General features: G+C 41.3%; 1 protein-coding gene across 8 annotated transcripts in view; it reads right to left on the bottom strand.

Moving 5' to 3' along the window:
• The window catches only part of ANKRD6 (ankyrin repeat domain 6), a 125507-nt gene that overhangs the window by 54308 nt on the left and 52137 nt on the right, over nucleotides 1–19062 (bottom strand). For 5 of the 8 annotated variants that reach the window (XM_068937769.1, XM_068937767.1, XM_068937765.1 and 2 more), the window contains one exon: nucleotides 1925–2064. The exons of 2 other annotated variants lie outside the window; for them this stretch is intronic. The gene's annotated coding sequence lies outside the window, so the exon portion shown is untranslated. Of the gene's footprint in view, nucleotides 1–899; nucleotides 1067–1924; nucleotides 2065–19062 lie in introns of those variants that run through there. One more of the 8 variants, XM_068937771.1, reaches the window with a different exon arrangement.

Here is a 19062-nt window from a genome sequence, read left to right as displayed (position 1 = left end):
GAGAAAGGCAGGTTATTTCTTCTCTCTGTGTATATCACATTTACATATGTATGCACGCATGTATATATATGTGACAGACCTGCAGCTCATTTCTGTATCCATTAGCAATTTATCAATTAAAGAATAGTACGGAATTACATTCTTCAGTTATTCTGACCCAAAGAAAACTTTTTCCCTTCCCTATCCTCTTGCATACACTTTCTACATGTAGCAGAGAGGACAAAAATACCATTTTACATATACATACCTACCTATGAACACAAATACACAAGCATGTATAAATACAGATCTCATTTTTAAGGAAACTGTACTTTCTTAACAAAGTGCTTGAGCTTTTTACATTGAGAACTCTACAGTCTAAGAATTTGAAGGAACTATTTCTCGAGGTATTGGTCTTTCATCTTCCTTTCCTTCTAGCACTACAGTCCTGGCTCGCATACCACAGAAATCGTGAGCATTGTACGCAAACCCACATACGTTGTCAAGAACACCGTCTTCTACAGCAATAGAAAGTGTTACAGGGTCCACCTATCTCAAAATTCAGTATATTACAACACTTTCCTTTGCCTGAGTGTTTATTCTGCTTAAGCATTCATTTAGCTGTGATTCCTTTTTAAGTGGAGAATTGAATATATAAAATAAATAGTTGCAATATAGGTTTCTAACAACAGATCGCTCAATCCAGCATCACTTCAATATTGTGGAGATTTTTGCAAAGGTTGGTTTTTTTTACTTCTTTATTCAGGTACACTAGAATTGTAGGTGGCTTAATATATCAAGCAAAATTATTTCATTTTAAGATGTTGGCTGTTAAGACAGCCTCGGACGATATGTAGCTTGCTTTCACTAACGGTTCAGGATCTCACATGCAAACTTAATATTCTATAACATATACGTACCTCAGACAAACAGCCCAGCTGGTCAAGCACTCCAAGATAGGAAACTCCCTACATTGCTGTGAGGGAAACCAGGCACTGAATCTCCTGTTTTTTCCTGGCTGGGGCCAGGCATAGCGTGGGTCACTTCGAGCTTAAAGGGCTGGACTCCATAGGCAGAGCCCCTTCAGCTGTGGAAAGGCAGGAGGGGTATCCAGGTTCAAACACCTAGGCAAAGCCTGGAAACTACAGTCATCTCCCTTCAGCCACCTCAGCAGCTTTTTCCTACTCTGTAACATCGCGCTGGGCATGCAATCCTTTAGTTCTACAAGTTCATTTCTTGAAGGCTTATGAGGTAGCTGTAGTATACAATACACATAAGAATGTGCTTTGCAGAAGGTTTCTAAACAGTCATTCCCTATTCATAATTAAAGGACAACTAAAAAAAATCACCAAGAAAACAGCAAGCAGGCTAAACACTTTTTCTATCCTCCATTGGAAACTTTGGTTGTCTGCCTGTGTCCTGGAGAAGGTAGGCCAGGACGCTCTTCTTGTCATTTCAGTAGTAGCTCCTCTGCTTGAGCTGATGAACACAGCCCACAAAACAGAACATCTCCTTTCCTGACATATCTGTCTATTTTTCTTCCTCCATGGTGTCTTCATATCATCCCCAGGAGTTGGTCCCTCCTAGGTGATCTTTTCCCTGACAAATCAGCTTTCCTCTTTATGAGCCAGCCTCTTGCTTAGGGAAATCCCATTTCAATGCAACACTTGATGCTCTAATTTCTTAGCCTTGTGCACAAGCCCTCACAAATACAGTTCGACAGGGCTGTAAATGGATAGCAAAGGAGGGAAGGAACTACATGTTCCAAAGAACATAACAGTGTGACATAAATATAAGAACTTGGCTCCTCATGTAAAACCTCAGCTCCTCCCACTCTGTATTTACCTAGAAACCTTAATACATTTCCAAATAAGTTTCCTCATGGCATTTCTAAATGTATTTTAGATAAAGGGGAAAAAAAGCAAATCTCCTGTTTTTTACTCACTCAGTTTGTTCTCGTAAACATTTTGCAAGTTGTGTCTTGTAGAGTGACCTCTGGCTGGCAACAAATGGGATGCCAACTTCCGTCTCTTTCTGAGCTGAGAGCAACAGCAAGTCTCTGTGTTATAGTATGCTATGCTGCATCTGTGTCAAGAGAAACACATAACAAATGGAGTATCAAAGTAAACTGAGGAGTAAAGAAATTTAACACCAGTGCTTTTTGCAACATACAACTGCCTGAATACACCTGGGCAAAACCAGTCATTTTCTCCTGAAGTTTTCACAGTCGCTTCCCACTACAGACAAAACAAATTTAAACCATGGCTTTCCGGTTTGACTCCTGCTAACTGATCTCTGAAAGCACAAGCAATGAGAGCAGCACAATTACACGAACAAGGAAAAATGAGACAAAGACCTTTGTAACTTCCCAGAAATCACATGACAAATTAATAAAATCAGAAAAAAAACAAAAAGTCGTTTGCCTCTCTCTAGCGTCCTTATCCAGTACATCATGCTATCACCCTAGCTCCAGATATTCAGTATCAGTTCATGGCACCTAAGTGAACTTGGGTGACTAGTTTTTCCACTAGCTCCAAGAACTCAGAAGGAGTAGTCTCTGAAGTCCATTTTCAGCCTGTGATTCTTTTCTTATTCTCTTTGCACAAATATTTTTACTACCTCCCCTTTGTTGTGTTTTCTGTGTTGCTCTGTTACTGCCACTGCTACATCCTCTGTGAAGTCAGCAGATCCCCTCTCAACTCCAGACCATCTTTCTACCACATGGAAAGCTACCATGTGGTAGCTACCTCTTAGCAGTATTTGCAAGCTGGCAGAAGAAAGAATAGGTGAGAAGCCTGACAGGCCTGTACTGCCAAGACAAGCAGGTCTCTACAGTCTCTGGGTTACAAGTGCAATTCTTGAGCCTTGCACACCTCATAACGCCATCCGGTGAACAGCTTGTAAACTCATCCAAACTCTCCAAGAGCCTCAAACCAGACCCTTCTGCGCACATGCTCCCTTTCTTTCACAGGCACACAAGCACAGGTGCCCACAAGCATATGCCAAATTGCCTCGAGACAGCGGAGGAAGGTGACCCAGCAGCCTCCCCCTTCTTCTAGCACTGATGCTCTGTGATTTTGCTTACAGCCGTTCCTTCTGCTTTTTATGCCAACTGAAACTTGCCTCATTCTCTATGATTTATAGAGGAACCTACCAGTAAAAGGCTGCCAGCTTTCCATCCAAGAAGAACAGGAACTACTCACTTATCTGCTGGTTCCTTGCACTTTCCCAGGAAAGCTTTGCTCCCTTTCTCCCCCAGCGCTGCAGGCACTCAGGAGAGGAGGAATGAGGAGCATCTCCACTGTGGTTTGCTTTTCAGATGTAAAGAGGCTAAGCAGCGCCTTGCTCCCTGGCAGCTCTGTGAATGGGAAAAGCAAGTCCCCCTAAGGCCCAAAAGGGAGAAAGAGCAGCTGACAAGCTGCCACTTGAACAACGGAAGGGACTTTTGCTCCCTTCCTACAATTTCTGATGTAGAGGCAAGGACTTGCCAGAGAGTGGGCTGCTGTTAAAACAGTCAGCCATAAATGTAAGCAGTCAGCTCAGTTATCACCTCTAAACTGCAACAACCACACTGGGGAGAAAAGTGACACCCTTCTCTTTCCATCATGCTACAGAAATACAGTTTGAGGATTATACATTTTCCTGCCCCACTTGTTACACCCAGCAAAGAGAAGTAACGTTTCACAGGCAAAAAATTTAGTAACTTTAATAGAGTAGGCATTAAGATATTTTTATACTTGGGTGGGGGAGTGGGATAGGAAGATGACAGAGAAGGAATGTATATTATATTATGACCATGAAGATGCAGCACTGTCTTATTCACACTCTCATCCCTTGTGTTTTTATTGTCATACACATCATCATATAATTTTGGCAGCGACCTTCCAAAAATATATGGTCAAATCTTCTTCAATTTTTGATACCACAAGTGCAAAGAAAGTACTTGAACACACAGGTGGCCCCTATAGCTGGTGTAAATTAACACAGCTTCTTGTATGCTGCTTTCCATGAATTGGTGAAAGGACTTGGTGTTTAAATTGCACAATATATTTGCACATCTGCATAAAACAAAACAACTACAGAAAAAAATGAATCAAGAACCCAAAACAGGCTGCAAAGCTTTACAGAGCAAGACCTAAGTCATCATGTAGTCACTAGAACTAACGTTATTCCCACTGCCTCATGCAAGTAGGAAACATTTCCACAATTACTTAAGAGCACCAGTGTCACTGCAGTGACACTAGCTGAGTAGCGTTACAGAGCTCTATAAAAGGGAATACGTACAGTAAGCGACACTGCAGCGCAACCATGCAACACATTTTGTACCTGGGGCTTGGGAGTACAACAGGTAGCACTCCAGAAGCTTTGGAGGCGGCAGCGTTTCACGTGGATAGGGCACAATGATTCAAATAGCAACGAGGGAAGCACTTGCTGCGTTTGCACTAAAGGTACTGATGTCCTTTTATTGCTGGCATCCTCACACTGGCTGCAGGGCTGGGCCATCTTCTATCCCCCTCTTCCCCAAGGCTAAGAAAGTACGAACACCTGCAGTGCTGCTTTAAACAAGCATTTGTATTTGTGTGACTATATAAACTGGATAGGGAGACTGATTCTGCTAAAAAATAACGCAGCAAAGGACATAAAGCTGTTAAGAGTTTAAGACCGATCAAAATCCCAGAGCTGGTTCACCATGAAGCTGCACAAACAGCTAGACAAGACAAAACAAGCGTGAGAAGTATTAAGCGGGGCTCAGCAGATGTGCAATGGTTTCTTCTAACGAGAGGTTACAGTGCTCAGCCAGCTAAAATCTTGTGCTGTCGGTGGGACTGCAGTGACGCAAGGGAAAGAAGAAAGAACTTTCCATCTTCTTCCTCCTGGTCACTCCTGCATGGAAGTAACTGTCAGCTGGCAAGGGTAACTTCCTGTCTTATACACCTTGATGAGTTCAAGAAAGAGCGTTTAAAGTAAGTAAATCTTCAGTGCTGCTAATTCCCTGGAGTATTTTTCACCTCTCTCTTCAGCAAAGGAAACAATCAAACAGAGCACCCAACAGGAGATCAGATTCAGTGTAATGTTTGCTATTACAATGGGATAGAGCTATTTCAAGGAGTCTCTGAATTGGACACAGTTTGCTTGCAATATATTTTCTTTCAGAAGAGAGCAAGGGAAAAGAGCAACTCATCAAAATAAAATTCAAGAGAAGTGTGAATTCTGCCTTATTTCACAGTAAGTCACAGAAAAATCTGTGACAGTTTAGCAAGAAGCAGGATCTGTTATGAAGCCAACTGAATCGAAATCAAGAACAAATAGAGCATTCTCCACCTGACACTAGTTGGTTTACACCTGAGCTGATTGCTAAGCACAACACCTGTTGTTCCAGAATGCATCTGCAGCTCAAACAACAGTTATAAAGATCTTTTACTTTTTGCATTTGATGCAGAATATTAGGTTTGATTTCCGCAACGCCTTTTGCAGAGCTACAAAGCACCTGCATGGCAGAGATGGGAAAGTAAAACACTGTGGTCAAGTCCAGCTGTACTGCATATTCAAACACAGTCTCTGTTTCTAGGTAGCTTAGAGGAGACTCTAAAACATGAGAGCGCTACTTAAGTCAACCTTTTGTTTTCTAGCAGACACCTATTGCAGCGTCCTGGCGTAGCCAACCCCAAGCAGTGGCAGGGACACAGCAGCTGGCCACAGCTACAGCTGGTCACAGCAGCAGCAGTGAACCAGGAAGGAAAGTCACTTCCCCAGGCTTTTTTATTTTCACTGCTTTAAGCATCAGTCCCAGGTGAAGTTAGTTGTTTATCACCAATCGCATACAGCCCTTCCATAACCAGCAAAAAAACCCTATGAGGACTAACTCCCTGCGGCTTATGGAGGGAAGTGGCATCAGAGCCACTCGGAATGCCAAGACAAACACTGAAAGCACTAGAATAATATGGAAAAAGATTCTGAGGACTTGGTAGCTCCCAACAGAGGAAAATTAAGGAAATGTATACCTTATTAGGAAAATTAGGAAAAAAAGCTCTTATTAGTATTAGCTAAAGTAATTCAGCCCTGACGAAAGTCTGGGCTCCATAAAATCTTGTAAGAAAGAAAACAACATATTCTCATCCGTAAGATACTGCAGCAGCCAGAGCTAAAGCTCTGTACGTAAACTACTTTGTTGTCTAGATATATTGATAAAGATCTATATTCAAGCATTAATCTTGCTGGTAAGGCTGACAAACATTTCTCATTGTTGAAAATTATTGCAGACGTAAAAAACGTAAGCATCTTTTTTTGAAGTAGAGCTGTAATACTGGAACTGAAACAAGGTGAGTAGGAACGGCTACTCTGGGATTCAAGAAGTGCTTTGCTTATCTCAGAAAGGTATTACATCCACATCATAAGCCGTCGATAAGAAACAGTTACTTAGGGGTCCCTGCAGTTCTCTCAGGAATATTGTTTATATATCACGTTCATTGCATGCAGTGCATGCACCCACATCATCTACGTTTTAAGCATCTACACACACCCTAACAAGGGCCTGAAGGGCAGCTCGCCCTCATCTTCCTCCTAGTTCACTTCTTATATAGAAAGCTGAAACTGGACGCTAATTTAGTAAGGACTGGGAATAAGGACAACACATTTGGGCAGAAAAAAAGCCCTCGTAAAACACAGCAACCACAAGGTAATTCATCCCTTATTAGGAAATGTATCCCTTATTAGGAAATGTATCCCTTATTAGGAAAATTAGGAAAAAAGCCCTTATTAGTATTAGCTGAAGTAGAATAAATAGCTGTGCAGCTCTCCCTCCTCACATCTCCCTCTCAGATAAAGAATTTTTCACAGCACTCTTCGAGTTGCTTGTTGGGCATTTACTGTCCTACAAGAAATTGCTAAAAGTCCTCTGTGACTACCAAGAACTTTTATTACCATTAGCAAACTCAGGTAGAAGCCTGACTTTATTTCTTTTTGTTAAGATGGAGTGAAGATCCAGCAGCTCCTTAAAGTGTCAATACAGGCTTTAGACACTACTCTTTAAATCGTTAGTCCAAGTTTCTTGTTCAACTTACATTTCTGTTACCAATTCAAAATGTGGAATTTGACCCTCTAGCAAATCACATATATAAGTACAAAAAAAAATCCTAGCTACTAATAGCAAGTGAAAGGCAGAAAATTGCAGGAGAACCACAATAGCTATATTAAGCAGACAGAAGTTTTGTGCTTAAAATAAATTTCTCCTTCTAAAGACTGTGACTGCAATCTATGCAGTCATGAACAGGCATAAAACCACAGTTCATTTCCTAGAGGTCTCATATAAGCATGAAGGGTGGTTTCATCAATATAGAAGATAATCACAATCCAGGTAAAGCAGCAATAGATGGGTTGCTGGGCCCAGACATGCTTAGAGTAAGCATCAACCTCTCCAGCTGCCTCTGCCTTGATGCATCAAGTCTCAATGCAGCAAAGCGCTTGAAGGGAGAGCTCACACAGCAGGGCAAAACCCAGTAATACCACCACTGAGAGGAAGGCTACAGGCCTTGGCCGTGCCAAGGCAGGAAGCTGCCTAAGCAGGACGCTGCTTTTTGGCATTTCTCCCCAATGAATGGTGCGATGCCATGGCCTTCCTCTGGCCAGACAACCCTACAGGCCAGGCACAGCAGGGTGGACAATTAAAAGACACGGCTGTGCCTGTCAAAGCCCCAAAGAGGGGGACCGGCAGTGTAACTCACAGCAAGCAAGCAGGTATGTCTCTTAGCATGAAGGAACTCAGAAAGGGAATCAAGGGTTAGGAGTTTCACGTCCAATTTACAACACTTGACAGGTTGAAACCCAAACATTTTATCTCACATATTCTCCCATTACGCCAGTTGGCTGCTGGGCGCGCTGGCCTGGACTACATGAGGCAACTTGGTCAGTGCAGAACTTCAGCCCTTTTGAGGAAAACCAACTTCAGCTGAACAAGTCACAATAAAAAAAGTGGGGAATTTGGTTTTGGCTTTTAATCCAACTATCATACTGATCCCATTCAGACTACATTTAATAAAAATACTCCAAGCTGACTTTTTCCTCTTCACAGCATAAATCTAGGCTTTCTGTTTCACTATGATCCACCACTCGTGAACTGTTGACAATGCAAAATGGAGTGAGGGTGAATCTAAACAGTCTGCAGAAAAAGACTAATTTAACAAGACTCTAGTTCAACTCCTTTTATCCTTTACTGTATAACTTAAGTCATTCCTAATTAGTCAGACTTTTAAGAAGTTCTTGCACCTAGTTTGAATTTTGGCAGTTCAAGTTCCTGTTCATATGATGCTTCAAGTTCTAAATCATGTTTTGGTTCCTTTATCACACTATAAATATCTGTTATTGTCACTGGGATAAGTGATGGAAAGCAAAATATGGGCTGTTTTCACAAATCACGTAAAGAGAATTATTTATTGTTAATTCATTTATTCCAGCCGCTTCATAGTACAACACATCTCTAGAGCTCCTTATTTTAGCTTAACAGGAGCTGGTGTTGGTATTTACCATGTTGAAAATAAAAATCAAATCATTCAAGTCCCTAAATTACAAATTTGGGCATCTGATTTTTGGCATCCAGTTTAGAAAATTGTAGGTGCTACTCAGACTCTCTGAGAGAGACTATCTGCTCATAAGCCTTGCTAAACTGCTGCACCTCTCAGAACAGCAGTTTGGTATATCAGCATCAAAAGCAAGTGCAGAGAAATCACTAGTCCGTTAATGAAAGGAGAAGACAACTTACTGACAGAGCAGCCTACTGGCTGCATACTGTCAGCCTGACGCATTCAACCTCTTTTTAGTTCGGTCTTTCACAGGCAAAACCTGCTCCCAGGCCCTTGTGTGTACCAGCACAGTCTGGGAAGGACAGCAATAAACAACCAGCTATACACTAAGGACTAAGAGAAGCTGGTTATAGTCAAATCCATGGGTTGGATGGGGTTCACCTAAGGGTGCTGAAAGAGCTGTTTCATCATTTATCATTACAGAAAATCAAGGCAATGTGGAAGAAGTCCCTCATAATTGGAAAAAGGCTAACATTCCTCCTATCTTTAAAAGAGGTGGGAAGGACGACCCAAGGGACTATAGGCCTGTTAGGTTACCTCAGTCCCTGGAAAGATAATAGAGCACTTCCTCTTGGAAACCATGTCCAAGTATGTGAAGGACAAGAAGGTAAATCAGGAACAGTGAACCTAAATTTACCAAAGACAGCCTATGCTTGACCAGCCTGGCTGCCTTCTACAACAGAATGAAAGGTTGTGCGTACAGGGATGAGTGGCGTACATAACATACCTCCGCTTTAGTATGGATTCTGACTACCTCTCCCACAGCGTTCTTGCTGAGCACCTGAGGAAGCTTGGGCTGGATGAACAGTCTGATAGCTGGGTTCAAAACCATCTGTACAGCTGGGCTCAGAGGTTAGTAACTAAAGAACCAGTGTCCACTTGGGGGCCGGTAATGAGCAAAGTTCGCAGGGGTCAGTACCAGGGCAGCCCATATTATTTAAGATCTACGAACCTGATGATGGCACAAATTGCACCCTTGGCATAGCTGTGAATGCTACTAAATTGGGGGAATGGTTGACTTGTTAAAAAGCAGAGCATTGATCCAGTGGGCTAGAGAAACTTGAGAACTGAGCCAATGGAAATTTCATGAGGTTCAGCAAGGAGAAGTGTGAAGTTCTGCACTGGGGGAAAACAGTCCGTGCGCTCGGACAAGCGGGGAACGGAACAGCTAAGCAACAGCCCTCCTAATGGATCTGGGAGCGACAGTGGATGCCAAGCTTAATATAAGCTGACAGTTTAGTGCCATTGTGAATAAGACAAGCTGCATACTGCACTACGTTAATAGGAACATGACCAGCAGACCAAGGTAAGCTATTTATTTGTCACTTCTAGGGCCACACCTGGGATACTGTGCCCTGTTTTGGGCCCCCAGTTCAAGAAGAAGGTTGAGAAACTGGAAGGGATACAGGGGAGGACTACCAAGATGGTCATGGTCCTAGAGTATGTGACCTGCAAGGAGAGGCTGAGGGAGAGAGTCTTGTTTAATCTGGCAAAGACAGGGTAAGGGCTGATATAAAAGCAACCTAAAACTGCTTGAGGAGTAACTTAGGCAGTTACAAAGACAGCAATACTAAACTCTTTGCAGTAGTGGAAGATTATATATCAAGGGATAACAAGCACAAGTGGAAGGTAGGGAGATTCACAACAGGCATTAGGACAACATTCCTTACTAGGAAGGTAGTGCACCACTGGGACAAGCTGCACAGAGAGATTGTGAACGTCCATCCTTGGAAATTTCCAAGACCCAGCTAGACAAAGCCAAGGCTGATGTGATCTGGTGTTAGTGACAGTTCTGCTCACAGAATCATAGAATGGTTGTGGTTGGAAGGGACCTCTGGAGATCCCCTAGTCCAACCTCCCTGCTCAAGCAGGGTCCTCTACAGCACGTTGCCCAGGACCCTGTCCAGATAGCTTTTGAATATCTCCAAGGAAGGAGACTCTACAACCTCTCTGGGCAACCTGTTCCAGTGCTCAGTCACCCTCACAGGAAAGAAATTTTCCTTATGTTCAGATGGAACTTCCTGTGTTTCAGTTTGTGCCCGTTGCCTCTTGTCCTATCGCTGTGCACCACAGAGAAGAGTCTGGCCCTATCCTCTTGACACCCTCCCTTCAGATACTTATACATGTTAATAAGATCCTCCCTCAGTCTTTTCTTCTCCAAGCAGGAGGATGGACTAGATGACCTCAGGAAGTCCTTACCAACCAACATCCTATGAGTCTACTGCGGACTAAACCACCTTACCCTCATGATGACATAAGCACAAAGAAACAGATATTATTACAAAATATAGGCACCAAGTACTCTGCCTCTTAAATTCAAATACATTTTATTAGTATTCTGATGTTTATTTCCCATAGTTTTTACCCTCTTGCTCAAGGCTTGGCATTCTATAAGGTCAATGCACCTGTAGTAGGAAAAACTACACTACAGAGGATGTAATGGTGAACATGTAGGCTCATGTTATTTCTGAATTCACGTAATTCCCTCCTCGCTCTACTTAATTGCAGATAGGAACGTATGATGAGAGCAACTGTCCCAATAAAAGTGATCAGAATATGTTTATATCATAGTTCCTTTCGTCAGTACACAATCATTTCATCAAATGAGGCAGATTTCTCCTCTCTCCTTCTGGTAATCCCCAAGTTTTGAATACCATCAGAAGATACCACTGCTCAATTCATTTCCATTATTGTTGTTCCTCCTTGGACAAATATAAACACTACTCAGGTACAAATGGCGTACCCTGAAAACAGATTCCCAGAACATTTCAGAGACTCCACAAGGAACACAGGCTACATGCTGTTCTGAATGTATTTGGAAACTGGAAAAACAGCAGGTTCCTTGTTAAAAAATAACTAACAAACAAACCAGAAACATTAGTGTTGTAGAATGAAAGCCTAATTAAATTGTATTTTGATTAGCTACATCATTCCAATCATCCCACCAGATTCATGAGGAATAAAATTAATGTGATTTCATTTGGGTATATTATTTCTTACCTCTACTTCTTGGAAACTGTACACTTCCCACCTGAACTAACAGAATTAATTTTACACCTACACAAATAGTTCAGATAGCAATTAATATGCAAAACGTAAACTGCAGTTTATGAAATTACTACAACATACTGCTAACTTACATGTCATTTGTTAAAGGCTACCTACAATCTGAAATTTTGTTCCATGAAAATGGTCCAGAGAGTACCAGTCCCAATAAGTCTATTTTAAACCTGCTCAATTTAAAAATAAATTAATGGCTTTTCTAATAGTTTTCTGAATTGTAAATGCAGCTGCAATGCAAAGGTCAACTTTTTCCCCTCCATTTCCCCTCCCCTATCCTCCCCGTTTTTTCAGTGCCTTTACTGAGAAGCTTATCCTCACAGTTGCAGGTCCACTAACAAATAGGCTACAGATGCATATGCCAGGGTAGTTTCTCGAGTACTTTCTCATACATAGTAAGAGTACAGAGTTATATTTATTTCTGTCAGGAAAGCAGGACTCTAAAACAAAAGAGATATCAGCTCTGTACCATAAGGATGGCACTTTTGCATCATTTTCAGGGTATATCTGCACATTAAAATTAGCTCAAAAAAAATTTTTTTTGAGAAAGCGCTTAATCTTCTCAGTTCTTCAGAGAAAATTGCTGAACAAAGTATTGGAAACAGACTCCTTGATTAAAAGTGAATAATCCACAATGTTAGTAAGATGTGAGCTCTTAGCTGCATATAATGGTCCCTCAGTGTTACCAGCTTACAAGGCAGCCTTAGAAAGAATCCATATTTCTCTCACAGCATTTATCCATGACCACCAGGGTTTTAAAGAATTAATATTTTTCCCAGCAGAGTAAACAAAGCTAAAATGCTGAACAATTCCACTTATTTAGTCCCCAGTACCGGGTAAAACCCTGCTACTAAAAGTAATAATGTCACTTTTCCTAGGTACAAAAAAGAGTTTACCGTAAATTCGTAATAGCTCCTCCTCTCAAGTCCAATGAAACAAACTACAAAACATTTTCAAAATTATATTAAACTCACACTGCAAGCTTACATGGGTACACAGAGATTAAAAAATAGTTGATTCTTAATATCTCACTGTTTCCCAAGGAACACTTTGATAATACATAGAATATATTATCTGTTATTTTACAGATCACATTTGAATCTGACTGGACAGTTTTTTATTTCGTCTGTTTAAGCACTTGAGTAGTTTGCTCAGGGAAGTTCTGAACTTAACGCCACTACCAACGAGTCGAATATATGCCCTTTATTGTTAGATAAATCCAACAGAGAAATAATGGAACTAGTAGTGGTAGAGATTGACGATGCCCTTCCTAAGGATGAGTAAAGTACCCCTAACTCTTAAGTAATTGCTGGGCCCCTTGCTCAGTAAATCACTTCTTAATGTTGATAGTCCTGGCAGCTACTTCTCTGCCACTAACCTCTGCTTTGAGGAAGGCTATTGTGGAGGCGAGGCTGAAGCAGTCTGGCACCACCTGGAGTCCCCAGGTTTGCTGGAATACTTAAAAATGAGTTTGAGACATTGCAATGAGGCTGAAAAGGTCTTATCTTCAAAATGGTCGGGTATCTTTGCTTGCTGCTTAAACAGAAAAAGGGCACAACATTGTTGCTTAACATTTGAAACAACATGGGAAACAGTACTGAGTGGTACTATGTCCCCCAATCCCTTGCCCGCAGCTGAAGGACAGGCACTATTCACAAGTTGGGCTTACAGTAACATTGCTTGCTACATCAGTCATCAAATGAAAAGTGAGGATGACCTCGAAACTCAGGTCAATGTTTTCAAACTTCTTCAGTCTCTATCAAAACTGCGATCTCTACCTGACCATATGTGACCAATTAAGTATCCATAACTGGAAGTCCGAGCAAAACAGCCCTGCTATGTTTATTACCATAAATCAGATGGCTGAAGTATGGCAGAGTAATACTGTAGTACTTCACATTGCAGAGTGAGGATGACTCTAGGAGAAAACTTCCTTTTCTTTAATAGCTTTAATTTCTTTCAAAATACGCTCATCTGGACTACTTATCTTCAAAAATTTGTTTTGGAATTGCTCCCCAGTTTCCACCCTCGCAAGCTGTCAGAAAACAGACCTTGACACAGAAGAAAATAATTTCAGCCTCTCCCTTCCACGCATTTGAATTTCACTTGGGAGAGCATGAATTGAATTGCTTTTTATTCATACCTCATCTTCCACTGTGACAAGTTTTGGGCAACTATGGTAAGGCTAATTTTCTTATTGTAAAGTACTTCCTTTACATTTGAATAAATATAGTTTGATCTTTATATGCAAGGCAGTTTTCAGCATGATTATGTAACATTTGGGGAGGCAGATAGAGTATAACCATTTTTTTCCCACATTACAAACTGAGGTATTATGAATAAATCAAAGATTTAAAAATAATTAAAAACACCAAAAAACTGAACAGCAAAGGATCTCATTTGCCATTTTTAAGTGACACTGCTATCTCTTTGGGATGTTCTTTTTCTTCTCTTTGCTCTGCTTCTTTTTTTTCAGGCCTCCATCTCAACACCACTCTCCTGTCAGCCATTGGCGTTAAATCTTCTTGCTAACGCAATACTTTACCTTCCTTCCCTGGTGCTGTATCCCCTAAGCTCCTCACAGTCTTGCCCTTCATTGTAGAGATTCTGACCAATCCTTTTTATTTCCTCCATGGAACTTCAACGGATCCTTCAATGGATCAAACAAGATATTTTCCTCTTTTATCATTTCATTTACATGTTACAAATACATTTTAAATGTAGGATTATTTTAGTGTGTACCTACAATTGCTTCCTGGAAACTACTGATCTAAATGCATTTACTCTGGATTCTTTAGTAGAAATATAGTTGGAACCTGTGCGCTGCCAGAGAGGAAAACACCATTCCCTACCTATTACCTGTGGAAGCCAGTTTGAAAAAAACAAACCAAAAAACTCACAAAAATGTAAGAAGAAAAGTTGTAAGGAGTGTCTATTTTAAAGAAACAAAGTAAAGTATTTTAACTTAGGCCGAGATCATTAGCTATGTGTTGAAAAACCTAAGTTTGTGGTACCATCAGAGTAAACCCTTCTATTTTTTATAATTATTATCGAAATATTTATTTTCCTGAAAAAATTAGTCCCAGTCAGACTGGCATTCAGTTCTGGAAAATCATAATTGGCCTGAAATAGAAAGATACCCATTAGTAACGGAAAACTAGTGATTTGGTCTTATCGTCAGCTGCCTTCATCCCAGTACTTCCAGAATCCTTCTCAGAAATCTTCTCTTTCTACTCTTTTTCTACTGCTCCATTGCTTTTTCCCTTGTTTTCTGTTTTGACACAATCTCCAAATCAACAGCAACCAACAGAACTTACGACATACCTGAGAACAAATACAGACAGCTCTGAGGTGAGATGAAGCCAACAGGTTTACAAGCTCATTCATGTTACACAAATATGAAAGGTCAGAAGTACCACATGATACAGGCTTGCAATCTGTAAAGCAGGTCTTCTAAAAAGACAGACACACATCCTCATTTTATTACAGAAACTGCTAAAACTGCAAAGAGGGCAGTTGAAAGGCAAAACACACAATCAAGGTTTAATCATCCATACTCCCCCAGCCCCTCCCCCATCTTCTGAGTTTGATGTTATTCCCAAGACAGCTCAACTTTTATTATAACCACCACTGAACTGTATTCATATAGCATACAGCAGCCCTCACCACTCTGCAGTGACTATACAGACACTAAATATAAAACGATCCTTGCCCAAAATTTGAGAGAAAAACAAAAGGCAACGAATGAACTGATAGAAACACAGGTTGGAGAGATTCAGAAACTATCCTGTGATCAGTTTAAAAACTCAGGCATCCTGGCAACTTCTGTGTTACCATCAGTCTGTAAGCATCCCAGTAAAGCAAGCAGAGGGCTCTGAACGTGGCTGCCAAGGCAGCATCACCAACATTTTCAGGTAGTTCCTCCTCAGCTCGAGGGATGGCCCAGGAGAAACCACCCCAGCGTTCAGGTCAAGATGTGCCAAGTAGGGACAGAAGTGGCTGGCCATCAGTCAGAGACGCAAGGCAAGCTCCTAACATCGAAGGAAGGACAGTAAGTCACAAGTGCCCCCCAAAAAGACGGTAGCCACCTTATGTTTGTTATGGTAGGGAAAAGGGAGATTGTCATGAGGAGGAAGGTGGTTTGGTCAAAACCCTAATAAAGTCTTTGCAGTGATATTCCAGAGTAGCAGCATGGTAAAATCCTAACATTACCAGCATCAGTGAAGCGTGTTACAGTAACAGACGCACAAATTACAAGACAGAAATCCTGGATACAGTTTCAACAGTACAGAAGTCAGAGATATATGCAAAAGGATTCAGCAAGTTTTAGGTACAGTATGGACACAATCACCTAAAGGATGCCTGTATTAAAGATATTCCTATTATGAATTCGAGTGGCAGGAAGGATGATAGTTTTGTCCAAATGATCAAAAATACAGAACTGCTGGTGAGAGTTTTGGGAAAGGGGAACAATTCAGAGGTTAAGGGATAGAAAAGTGTCAGCTGACATCTCCACATCCACAAGACTACATTGGAAAGAAAAGACAGATATTTCTGGCTCATGCAGAAGACAAGCCAGGCACACAGCAATATGAGAGTCTTTAGCACAGAGACAGAGGCTGATGTGGTGTTTACCTCAAGGTAATCTCCACAAGGCATAGAAAAAGAGGACAAAGAGGACAAAGGGCACAACCATACAGAACAATTACCAAAAAGCTGGATGGGAGAAGATTCTCCAAGCAAACTGCTGAGGTGGCAGAAGAACCCAGAGAGGACAAGATTAGAGGACCGTAGTGTAGGCTGGAGACAAGAACAACACAGGTGACTGAACTGAAGACACCTGACACTTCAACAGAGGAAGAGGAGGCAGGGCATGTTATAAACTTTGATTAGGAAGAGATCAGTAGAGATGCTGCCCAGAAAGAGATGTGGGAAGCTGGACTGGAAAAGGCATAGGTAAGAGGCAATCAACCAGCAGCTATTAACAGTATGATACGTACTGAGAGGGGAAAAAAAAAAGTTGCAGAGGGTACCTAGAAATGAAAATTGAACCAGTGATGAACTGATCTCTTTTCAGGCTGGAAGAGGTTCAAATGACCTTATGTTGCTGGTAAAACAGGAGGAACAAGAGGTGAGAGTTAGTACTAAGAGGAGGGATGAAAATGCAACAAAATAATTGAGACACTATGAGATCAGCAGGGCAAACGGACGGGTCAGCAAAAGAGGGCAGACAAAGGACTTCTGCTTGTGCTGGAGAAAGTTTTAAGAAGGCAAAAGAAAATACAACCAATGGAAAAAAACTTCTTTTACCAATTTGCTCTTCAAAGAAACTGGTGAGTTCTTTTGCAGAGAGGGAACTGGAGGGAGGAAGAAGGAAATCCCTGAGGGACAAGCCCAAGTGGCAAAAAGTTACGTGGCACTGTGGACACGGACTGCTGTTAAGCTGAAGGGACTGCATAATCATGAATCTACCAGAAGCACGGGAAACCAGCCTGGCATTGAGCTTTGCATCAGCAGCCATCCACACAGCACAAAGTCAGCCTAGGAGGACCCTGCAGAGGTGTCAGGGCAGATTCTTGCATTATTCCAACAATGAGATAGAAGATGCATTAGGAAAAAAATATATGCTTTAACTATTTTAGGCCCTTAAAATACCAGAATGATACTTGATATATAATAAAGAAGCAAACACACCTCAAAGCATTAATTGTGTGAATTATGTTATTTTGGTGTGTGCTTAAGATTATGTTGTTAATAAATTTCCATTTTTAAGTTATGTACTTCCTGCATTAAGGCTCTCTGCGAAAGCTGAACATTTCACTTGACAAAGATTTATCCCATCTAATGAGATCTAAAAGATGCAAGAATTATTTGGCAGACTGCCATATTAGATTAGCTGTTTAGAAGTTTCCCCTTTTTCCTCTCGTGTTCATTGCTCTATATAAAAGACTATACTTTCTCTCAGAAGTAGTAATGAGAGAGATTAGAAAGATCTGAAAAATGATTATTGAGAAATTTCCAGATATGATTTAAATTGCATAGAATAAGTTTAATTCGAAGAAAAATGTATTGCATGCCTATCATATTCTTTCCTTGGGAAGAAAAAACATCCTTCCTTTACAGTGTGACCAAATCTCTCTTTTGCAACATTGAAGTGTTGCTTATCTTTACATTGTTTTTCCTTCCTTAGGAAGTTAGACAAGGCAATAACCAGCCAGACCAAACAAGAGATATAGTGGAATGTTTCCTGAAAATGTAACATAAAATCCTTTGGTCTACTGGTCAATGTATTTGCCATCATAAAGCAATGCAGGCCATACTTAAATAAATATTTATAATAAATTACTACATCTGCATAAAAACTGTCAGATTTGCTTAACGCAGATGATTCAGGAAAACACAGAGGTGTTTCCCAATTTTGAAAAATGCATGGCAGCCCATTCAGGAGGAGGTATTTCTGATTTTGTTTAGCAGGGAAAAGGAGATTACATCCTGTTGTCTTTCGCCTTAGTTATGCAGGTATCCTCTAAGGAAGTTTAATTACACTCTTTCTTTTTTCTTTTAATATTAAAACAGGGAAACAGTTTGCATCTTGCAGCATAAGCAAACTTCCAAGTAATTCTTGTGCGTCAAAAAGCCTAAAACGTTTTTTGGGAGTAGAGGCTCACTTTTGATTTACTTTTAAAAATAAGTACCTTTTCTTGAAAAGATGCTTGAAAATATGATCTAACATCACAGCAGATGGAACAGCAACTTTGTACTTATGGCACTCTGCCTGCCTCCTTTCACGTAAATTAATTTTAAAACATTAAATTTAGCAGGCATGGGTGCTTTTTTGCAGGTTTTTTGTTGTTGTTGCTTCTTCTTCAAGAATAAACGGTACAGAAAATCCACTGACTCGTCTGCTTCTGGTTGAAGTGCTGCCAGGAGCTCTACGGGGCTGGGTGCTCAGCCGGATGAGCGGCTCTGACAAGGTCCCAAGGAGATGTGTGTGTGGGACAGGGTTTAGGAAGCTGCCGGCGAGCTGGTGCATGAGGCTCCCTGCGGCCCTGCTCCCTCCGCAGCGCCCAGGCCACCCAGCTGGTGGGATGCCAGGGCATGAGGACTGGACCACTGCTCCCCTCCCCCCCCCCCCCGGTTTGGGTCACTTGCCAATGCCACCTCCAAAAACAATTTAGCAGCACATGGAGAAAATGGACCGTTCTCTGGCCAAGAGAAAGGAGGCTACCAATGAATAATAGGAACTTTTCTTGTTGAATCAGGCAAATTCACATTTTCGCCTTTATCGGAAGTGCGGTAATTCCTGCCAAAGCAAATAACAGGGCAGGCCACTGAAGTTGTGTCCTGTCTTCTGGGCTTTCTGAGCACACGACACGGCTGGTGCTGGCAGCAGTCCACGCTGATGGAGCGAAAATGAATTTTCACGCTATAAGTGAAAAAGTTGAAA

Source organism: Struthio camelus, chromosome 3, assembly GCF_040807025.1.
Source record: "Struthio camelus isolate bStrCam1 chromosome 3, bStrCam1.hap1, whole genome shotgun sequence".
NCBI classification, from domain to species: Eukaryota; Metazoa; Chordata; class Aves; order Struthioniformes; family Struthionidae; genus Struthio; species Struthio camelus.
The sequence above is the reverse complement of the archived record's forward strand: the minus strand, read 5'-3'. Positions and strand labels throughout refer to the sequence as shown.